At 37.6% G+C, this 9,576-nt stretch overlaps 1 pseudogene; it reads right to left on the bottom strand.

Annotated features, from left to right (window-relative positions):
* Positions 1 to 2,511: 2,511 nt before the first annotated feature.
* Positions 2,512 to 6,212, bottom strand: LOC116921232 (annotated as a pseudogene).
* Between the last annotated feature and the right edge of the window lie 3,364 nt (positions 6,213 to 9,576).

Below are 9,576 nucleotides of genomic sequence, written 5' to 3'. Positions count from 1 at the left end.
AAAATGTTTGCAAAGGGAGTAACAGTCAACCTAAACCTATGCACCCTGTAAGTAAATCATTATGCCAAAAGATAGACTACTCGTAACTTTTTCAAGACAAAATTTTGAATCTTTTTCTTCTATTTTCTTTAGATGTTCTCCAAAACTAAAAGAATCAAGTCGTTAACAACAGTTCAACAGCACAACAACCATTAAACATTGAAGTCAACAGTTCAAGTGATACACAAGAAGTCATTGCCATTGTCGATACAGTTTCACAAAACTGTTACGTTACAAGAAATGATGAAGCAATATCCTTAACTGAAGACAACATTGCAACATGAACACTGAGTGCATTATTTGAAAGATTTACGGTTTTAAATAAGTTCTGTGATCGTTTAAAAACTGAAAAAGAATGGAATGCTCATGCCCTACTCCCTACGTCTGCTTTCGGGGTTCTAACTGAGTCCGCAGTTTTTCGCTTGCCTGCGGAAGAATATTGGCAAAAAGTTTTGCAAATCACGAGGCCACTTTCGCTAACTTGTGCGTTTGCGTTTCAATGCTTTTTAGTTTAATCGTTAGTAACGTAATTGCAGAAAGAAAATTCAGTGAACTTAACAATACTAAAACGGACAAAAGAACTAGTATAGATGATGATACCGTAGTTAGTCTAATGAGAATAAAGTCTTGGTTAAAAGCTCATGATAAGAGTGCTGATGAAGTCAATATCACCGACGAATTAGTCCAGGCCGTTATTAAAGTAAAATCCAATGCCACCATTCCAGATTCTAAGTCATTGTAAGTTTTGTGCAATAGACCTTTACTAGTTTTATATGATGCGAAATTTCCCTCCCATGTGCCATGTCCTATATATCCTCTATGCCATTTGTTTCACCAAGACAGTTTAACGCCTCGATAAATAAAATACAATTTAACCCTGAGTCAGAGACTTATATTTTGAAATAAAATTTTGGGAAAATAGGTGGGATTTCAAAAAAACAGGCGGGAAACGGGATTTTATAAATAAAAAAGGTAGGATTTCCTTGGGATTTTTAATCGGAAAATGTGGGAAAATTGGGATTTTTTACATGGTTCCAGGGGATTCCGGGTTTTTTGGCGTGGCAGCACTGCTTTCAATCTTCTTTGGGGAAATCATACAAAATATAAAATTAACTACATAATTTCTCACATGAGAAAAAAAGATTATGCTAACATAAGCCACAGTGTTTAAAACAATTTGATACAATTAAGAATAAATTTTGTTTTAGAATTATGAAATACATGAAAGATTTAGTAAAACATACCCTGTGTTTTTTAGGTGAATCACTATGTAATTGGGAATTTTCCGATAGCTGTGTTAGATCTTCCAACATACTACTGGCATAGTCCTGTTTCTCTTGAAATTGAATAATGTTTTCTTGTTGCGGCTGCTGTCCGGACTCTTCTGCAAGTACTTTACTGTTGTCCTTCTTATTTTCTTCCACCTACAATAAAATATAGCTACTGGTAACATAGTGAATGAACGTGGATCGTTATACAAATATGCATAAATTGTACATATTTTCTTTTTCTTTTAAAGTGTAAACGAAACGTTTCTTTTACCGATGAGGGAAAGGAAAGTCTCTCTTTCTCTGAATCTGTAGACGATGGTTTGCTTGAAATGGAAGTAAAGGAATTACTCCCGTTATTATTGGGAGTATCAGAGCTACTGGTGTGGCTATGCGAATCTCTTTGATCACTATCTGTATTTTCTGGTTGAATGTTATGTAAATTGTCTTAATTGTTGAAGTCCATGGGTATTTCTTCCTCAATTTTTACTTGTTTTTCTTAATTTTTTCCTTCAATTTCACGTTTGGATTCTCCATAACTCCGTGTATATTCAATTTGCCTTGTTTCATCGTCTTCCCAACAAATATTGGTTCCTTATTTTTTCCTTTATGTTTTTTGTTTGTTTTTTCTTCAAATTCAGGTCCCCGTTTATCATTTTCTTTATATTGGTCTTCGTCCCTTTCATCACCAAAATACCACTTGGGTCCGTTTCCTTCTTCTTTATCAAGTTCTTTCAAATGCTCTGATTCCAATCGTGAAAATTCCGCCTCTTCCGCGTATGGATTCATCGAAAATATATTATTACCAACTTTGCTTTCCTAGTAAGTAAAATAAATATATGGTTATATGCAGTTAAATTAATAGGCGGCGTTCATAAATTATGTAACGCGATAGGGGGGGAGGGGGTTGAACGAAATGTTACAGATTGTGACAAGGGGGGTTGGGGGATCAAGACTTTGTCACGTAAAAAAGGCAAAACTATATTTGCCTGAGTCACCATCTATCCGAACTATTAGGAAACCGAGAAAAAAAATTCGAGAAAACGCTTTCGTCGTTTCGCAGCCAACGGCTGTATTGCGAAACGACTTTACAACGTCTCAGTAGAGGATGGTGACCTCTGTTTAGTTGCTGTAGGTCTAGAAACTAAAAATTTAATGGATAAAACTAAAATTTATTCTGAATTGTATAACGCATACGTAAATGCTAATTGGTTTGGGTAAAAGTGCAGTATTGGTTTGGGTCTCCATTGTCACCAGAAAACAAAGTGACACAGTGTTTTTCACCGCTGGTTGAGGTGATAGCGAAACATTTTTGCTCTGGCACCAATGAAATTCTGTTCTCCAATATTATAAGTTGTGCACGACGAAGAACAGTTGGACTGGGTACGTACTTCTTGATAATTCCTTTTTGAGTGCTGTCAACCTAGCGATGAATACATATGTTATACAAAATACATATTGGGTATATTTTGTATATAATGTTTACGCGTTACCTCTAGTAACCTTTTCCCTTTTACAAAAACATCAGTATCCAAGTCGCACAATTCAGTATCGTCGTCAATCAACCGGTAACACTGCCTGAGTTCTTTGCGAAGCAACCACGTTTCTCCGACGCTATGTTTAGCTCTTTTCACTTGAAGTAATCGGCGTCGTGATATTTCGGCAATTCCATACGATGATTTATTCTTCGTCATATCCTCTGTGCTTTTCGAATCGCATTTTCAAAAGAAAGTTGAATGATTTGATTCTATTTGTTGAGAGAATATTGTTAACCCCGTAGTCTTTTAGCGCCCAAAGTCCCATTTCCTTCATGTCCTGGTGAATATTTTCTTCGAAATAAACAGAAAAAACCTAATTATTTAAATATGAATTTTCGGTGAAATTTTATAGGATTTACATACATTGTTCCATACATGTCCTTGTAAGGTATCCAGCGAAACGCTGTACGCGGGGTACGATTCATGGTGTAGAAGTTCGTAAAACTGTTCACCATACCTTTCCAATTCAGGCTTGGTTGGGATCCTGAGACTTCTTAACTTCATTTCTATATTCCTCCATGCGTGAATGTGACATCTAGCACGAGGTATAGTAGGAAATACCTAAAGAAATAATATAACGTACAATTTAGGAAGTATACAAGAATTATTTTATAGATACGTCCAGTATACGACTCAATCGAAAAGTGTCGAATATAAAAAAACAGAGAAAGGAAACATTTAAAAAATATGTTAGACAATGTATACAAAAAAAAGACATCAAAGACATCAAATCTGAATGTAATCTGTTAAACTGTAACATCTTAATACCCGATATTCTTACCTTTTCAATAGCATTAACTATAGCTTGCTCTTCATCTGTGCATATGATGATATTTTTAGCTTCCGCTAATCTTGGAATTTCTTCCTTTATCATGTTGGAGAAATATTCACGGGATGACGGAAGTTTCTTTGAGTACAAAAAACAGGCTAAACTAATGGTGGGAATAGGATTTCCAGGAAGATCTTCAAATTCTGTATGGCGGAATGAAAGCCAATTAACGTAAAAGTTCCCAAGATCAAAGGTCGTGTCATATTCAGTATTCTGCATCCTTTTTTTTTTTATCTAGATAAAATAAGATAATTTGCTGATCCCGAAAGATAAGATAAGATAAGATAACCAAAAAAACGCTAAAGATAAGATAAGATAAAGATAAGATAAAAGATAAATCGATTAACAAATCGATGTTTAAAACAGCGATTAAATCGATTTTTAAATGAAATTTTTGTAAAGGATTACTAAATTCATTGCAAAAAGTGCCCTTTCTCTTAGCCCCTTACTCCACTCCTTACGCATTTGTTTTGTTTCTTAAACTTTTATGTTATATGTTACACCATAACAATAACAGTACCAAACACCAACACAAACTTTTTCTCCTTCCTTCCCTCCTTTTCCAGATTGAAATTATTATTAGAATCAATGGTGTCTTCGTAGGTTAAATAGAAAACCATTGGGTTACTTTAAGAAAACAATTACTTACGAGAATATATGACCAACAGCGTCAGACTGTCAGTGAACCATTCAGTCATTCACTTGTCAACCAAAAACAAACCGTGTTAGATTTTAGATAGAACTAAGAAGTTAGCACTTGTTTCTGACTGTATCGCACTTCTGTAGTCTGCATTGTACGTCAAACTGACGCCGTGAAGCTTTGTAAGATTTAACGTTAACGCCTAACGTTATAATAACGCTATTAGACAACAGAGGGAACCATGCGCGAAAAAATAGTCACGAGACAAAATTATCTTTTCAAATATCTTTAAAAAAACTGATAAGATAAGATAAGTTATCACAAAAATTTTGAAAGATAAAAGATATCAAAAGATATCAAAATTATCTTATCTTATCTTATCTTATCTTATCTTATCTTATCTTATCTTTTTAAGAAGATGCAAAACACTGGTCGTATTCCATTACGACTGCAGGTAAATCCATGCGATCCAGCAACAATTGGAATTCATCAGCCATTTCTAAAAATATAAATTAATTGTTATCCGAGACGTACTGAAATTCTGCAACGTATAATAAAAAAATAATAAATAACGTATAATACATATTCACCGAAATGCAAACACGCGTAATTCAACTCAGGATACAGCTCGAACTTCCGGATGAAATATATTTCAATGCCAGATAAGCAGGCGCTGTATTGCGCATCATAGCTGAGTTTTGTTACTTCTCTTGCCGCCTTTTTTGCATTCTTTACTTGCTGTAAGTCCCTCGGAGCCTGTACAGCCTGTTTTTTTCATATTCCGCCCTACACTTTCAAAGATGTTGCCATATACTTGGGAAGACGGGTCGTCTTTTCTTTCTTTTGCTGTTGTTAAGACTGACTGGGCAGTACGGTAGAAAGGCTTTTCTTTTTTTTCAGGCCGTTTTGCATTCCCCTGCGAATACTCCTTGTGATGCACGATGCGTCGCCTTCGTAGATAACCAGAACCTGATTGGGATATTATTTGTGATGAAATACTGTCTTGTTAAACTGGGTGATAAAGGATTCTAGAGTTTCACCTCAATTGATCCTTAATTTTAAAGTAGACCGGGAAAAGAAAGTGCACCGGTTCTCCTACTCTTCCCTTTTGAAATCTTCTTTGTGTTCCGGAAAAAGATATTTGTTCTGAAGGGTGTATGTCACTTTTCTCCTTGTTTGACGCCAACATTATTTTCCTAAGGGTTGTATTTGAACAAGCACAAACGAATACAACAAGTGATGACTTAAATCTAAACAATGGTTTTACTCGAACAAAAAGGAGATAACCATTACCAAAAGTTGGAGAAGCGTCTGAAGACCTCTAGGGAAACCAGGGAACTCCTCTAACGGAGCCCAGCTCCGGGAGCTCACCCAATGGAGACCTATCTAACGCAGATTCGGAAAAGCATTTTATACCGTCGCGCGAATTTCTCCCCTTCCGTACTGCGTATCTGCGTATCTTTCTTGGAGCGGACTTCTCCCGATCATTTCTTCACCACGATCGCAGCGTTGTCCAAGGAGCGAATGACTCATCTCTGCGAAGAGATAACCAATCTCCTTTTGCACCCGCGACAGTTCCCCCTTCTTCAAGACAGGCGACCCGACTGCACTAATCTTCTGCGATCCACGAAGGTTGATGAGACTAAAAAAAATCAGCTTGCGTCCTTTTGGCAAATAAGGGACTTTTATTCCGTCGTTTTTATTCATTCCGGTTGCGCTTAATTCTTCAAATGTTTCTTGTATTTCCCGGATAGTCTTAAGGATTTTTCTTTTTTAAAATAACCGCCTGCCTTCGACCACGGAAGAGGCGCTGCAATCACATACCTTCCGGCCGTTTGAGATTTACCATCCACTCGTTCAAAGCCTTGCACAATTGAACCAGCTCCTGGCGGCGTCATCAAAATACTTTTCAAAATTATTTATTTTTCCAATATCACCCCATCTATTGTGGGTAGAATGTTCTTCAAAGCGCTCCATCAATTGGTGCGCATCTTCTTCCAGACTTTTTCGGAAGTTGGCGGGCTAACACACTTTTTCTGACAGCTTGTCTTTGCGGCTGCTCAATATGCCTTGATGGCACTACAAATTGTTGTCCACCGACCGGAACAACTGGACTCGTCGCCGCTCTCAAATCGACCTCGGTTTCTGGATCCGAGTCTAAGCCTCTTGCAGTCTCGACTGATTCACCCTGACTGTCAGCTTCTTCGGTCAAATAGTCCTTTGGAATAGGACCTTCAAGATTTAGGGCTTTACCAACAAAGGAAGCTCCACTCTCCAACAATGAGGCTGGGGTAGGTGAAGTTTCTACCAGAACGCTTGACAGTTCTCGAAGCGGATGTAATCGTCGGCTGGGGTCTCTTGGGCAACTAGGTAGCCGTGGGTTTGTCCTCTTCGGCATCGGCTAACAATGACTGCAGCACGAATTCGTTTACTCTCAGGCAACGAGCTGCGTCTTCAACAATTGCCACACCGCAGCACAAATTCGTTACTTACGGATAACGAGCTGCTTCTCCACCAATTGTCACACGAGTTGTATTTGAACAAGCACAAACGAATACAACAAGTGATGACTTAAATCTAAACAATGGTTTTACTCGAACAAAAAGGGGATAACCATAACCAAAAGTTGGAGAAGCGTCTGAAGAACTCTAGGGAAACCAGGGAACTCCTCTAACGGAGCCCAGCTCCGGGAGCTCACCCGATGGAGACTCATCTAACGCAGATTCGGGGCAGCATTTTATACTGTCGCACGAATTACTCCCCTTCCGGACTGCGTTTCCGTGTATCTTTCTTAGAGCGGACTTCTCCCGATAATTTCTTCACCACGATCACAGCATTGTCCAAGGAGCGGATGACTTATCTCTGCGAAGAGATAACCAATCTCCCTTTTCCCCAGCGACAATATCCATCCATGTGCCAATCCTGTTCAAATTTCGTGCCTTCCCATCTAATCATGAATTTTGCAACTAGATTACATTTTTATTACATATTATAGATATGTATAAGTTGTATATTTTGTTATGGGACGACATGCAATGATAAATACCTAACCTTTCTACAATGAAGTAGGAAAAACTCTTTGGTAAGCATTTTGACCATTTATGAAACATTCTATTGGTATGTTTATCTTTAACAGAAATCTTACCTGGGTTTGGCAAAAGAGCATGCGGTGGCAAATTTGTTTGTTCAATGATTATATATACGCAGGTAAAGTATTATCCGAAAACATAGAAATGATGCTCTGCATATAGTCCGTTTTTCTTTTATTGAAAACCATTTTCCATAGGTTCAAACGAGAAGGAAACACAACAGAGAACAGATTACTTAAATCCAATCAAAAACGGTTAATTAGTTTGCTCACAACTTACACCACTAACTTACTCCCCAAAACGAGTGACCCAAGGGAATGATCCTCAACAAAAACGTTCTTATGGTCATTTCCAATAGTCAAGCCTCAAGGGCATTCATCATTTCGTTTTTCAAAATGCGCTGTTGCAATATGCAAGAAATTTTTTTCCAACAATGTTTCGTTGAAACAATATGTTGGATATACAGTCATGCGTGGAAGTTTCTTTAGCAGGCAAATGGGTCTATATCCTTCTATTTCTTTTTGATGGAGGGGATAGTTTGGTGCCTACCGTACCCCTTTATGCTATTCCTATTTCTCTTTCTTTGCAACCCACGAAAAAGGTGCAACATTAAAAGTAGGAAAATTGACTGAAACGTAGAGGAAGAGAAGAATGGAAAGAAAACGAGGGTATGGTAGGCACCATAGTATCCCTTCCTTCAAAACAAAATGAAAGGATATAGACCCATTTGCCTGCTAAAGAAACTTGCACGCATGACTGTATATTTGCTTATTCGGATGGCAATCCTGTCGATTTCACCGTCCTTCCATTGCGGATATCTGTATCCACATATACAGTACCCACACAAAGTTTGGAAACACGACGAGTTTTTCCGCGCTTATAACACGGCGGCTTACGGGCCGAAGTGTCTGCCTTTTTACGCGATAACTCACGTTTGAGTTATCGCAAAGCAAATCCAAAAAAATCCTCTTGTTGAGGAAAGAGTTTCCTTTCACCATGAATTTTTTGAAATTTTTGTGAATAGAAGTTTAGCCCCAAAGTCATAGGTATAAAGTTTGGAAACATCGGCGCGCTCGCCATATGTTTCCATGCTAAAGTGTATGTTACTGAAAAAATTATTAAAAATTTCAATATACGAATTTTTACTTGAAACTTTTACAAACGGTAGACGACATAGTCGTCTACATTTTGACAAAGTTTCAATTTTTTTTTATGAAAGGCTAATTTTGCCGATTTTTAAAATAAACAATGCCGATCAATCTTTCGTGGCGAGGGGACGAAATCCTAGCCCGGGGGAAGAATGGAAGGGAAAAGCAAAAGGGGAAGAAAGGGGGAACAGAAGTTCCGACGTACGTTTTATTTAAAAAATCGGCAAAAATCAGCCTTTCATCAAAAAAAATTATAACCTTGTCAAAATGTAGACGACTATGTCGTCTACCGTTTGTAAAAGTTTCAAGTAAAAATTTATATATTGGAATTTTTAATAATTTTTTCAGTAACATACACTTTAGCATGGAAACATATGGCGAGCGCGCCGATGTTTCCAAACTTTATACCTATGACTTTAAGGCTAAATTTCTATTCACAAAAATTTCAAAAAAATCATGGTGAAAGAAAATTATTTCCTCAACAAGAGAATTTTTTTGGATTTGCTTTGCGATAACTCAAACGTGAGTTATCGCGTAAAAAGGAAGAACACTTCGGCCCGTAAGCCGCCGTTTTAAAAGCGCGGAAACACTCGTCGTGTTTCCAAACTTTGTGTGGGTAGTGTATATTACGTAAATTATGTAAATTATACTACGCAACTGGTAAGCCATCACTGATTTTTTTATTATTAATCAAATAAGACCGGATTTGCTGATTTTTCTATTTATTTTAAACTATCGTATCGTATTTATTTAAAATTTACAACCAAACCGAACCAATACACGTAAACGGAAGGCTCCGTACACGATTTACCCAATTTCCGCCGTCGTCTGCTAGTGATAAACCGTGTACAAGCGGGGCTAAGCCCCTCCCACTAGGGGGCGAAGTTTGGCAAACACACGGTATAATACACGATGTACCCAGTACACGTACATGACGGTGCGTACACGATCTACACTGGCCCACAAAATCCTACATAGCCATTTCCATGGGGAAACCTAAATTTTAAAAACTAAAAAGATCCAAA

This window comes from Daphnia magna, linkage group LG1 (genome assembly GCF_020631705.1).
Source record: "Daphnia magna isolate NIES linkage group LG1, ASM2063170v1.1, whole genome shotgun sequence".
NCBI classification, from domain to species: Eukaryota; Metazoa; Arthropoda; class Branchiopoda; order Diplostraca; family Daphniidae; genus Daphnia; species Daphnia magna.
This window is presented reverse-complemented; position numbering and strand designations above follow the sequence as displayed.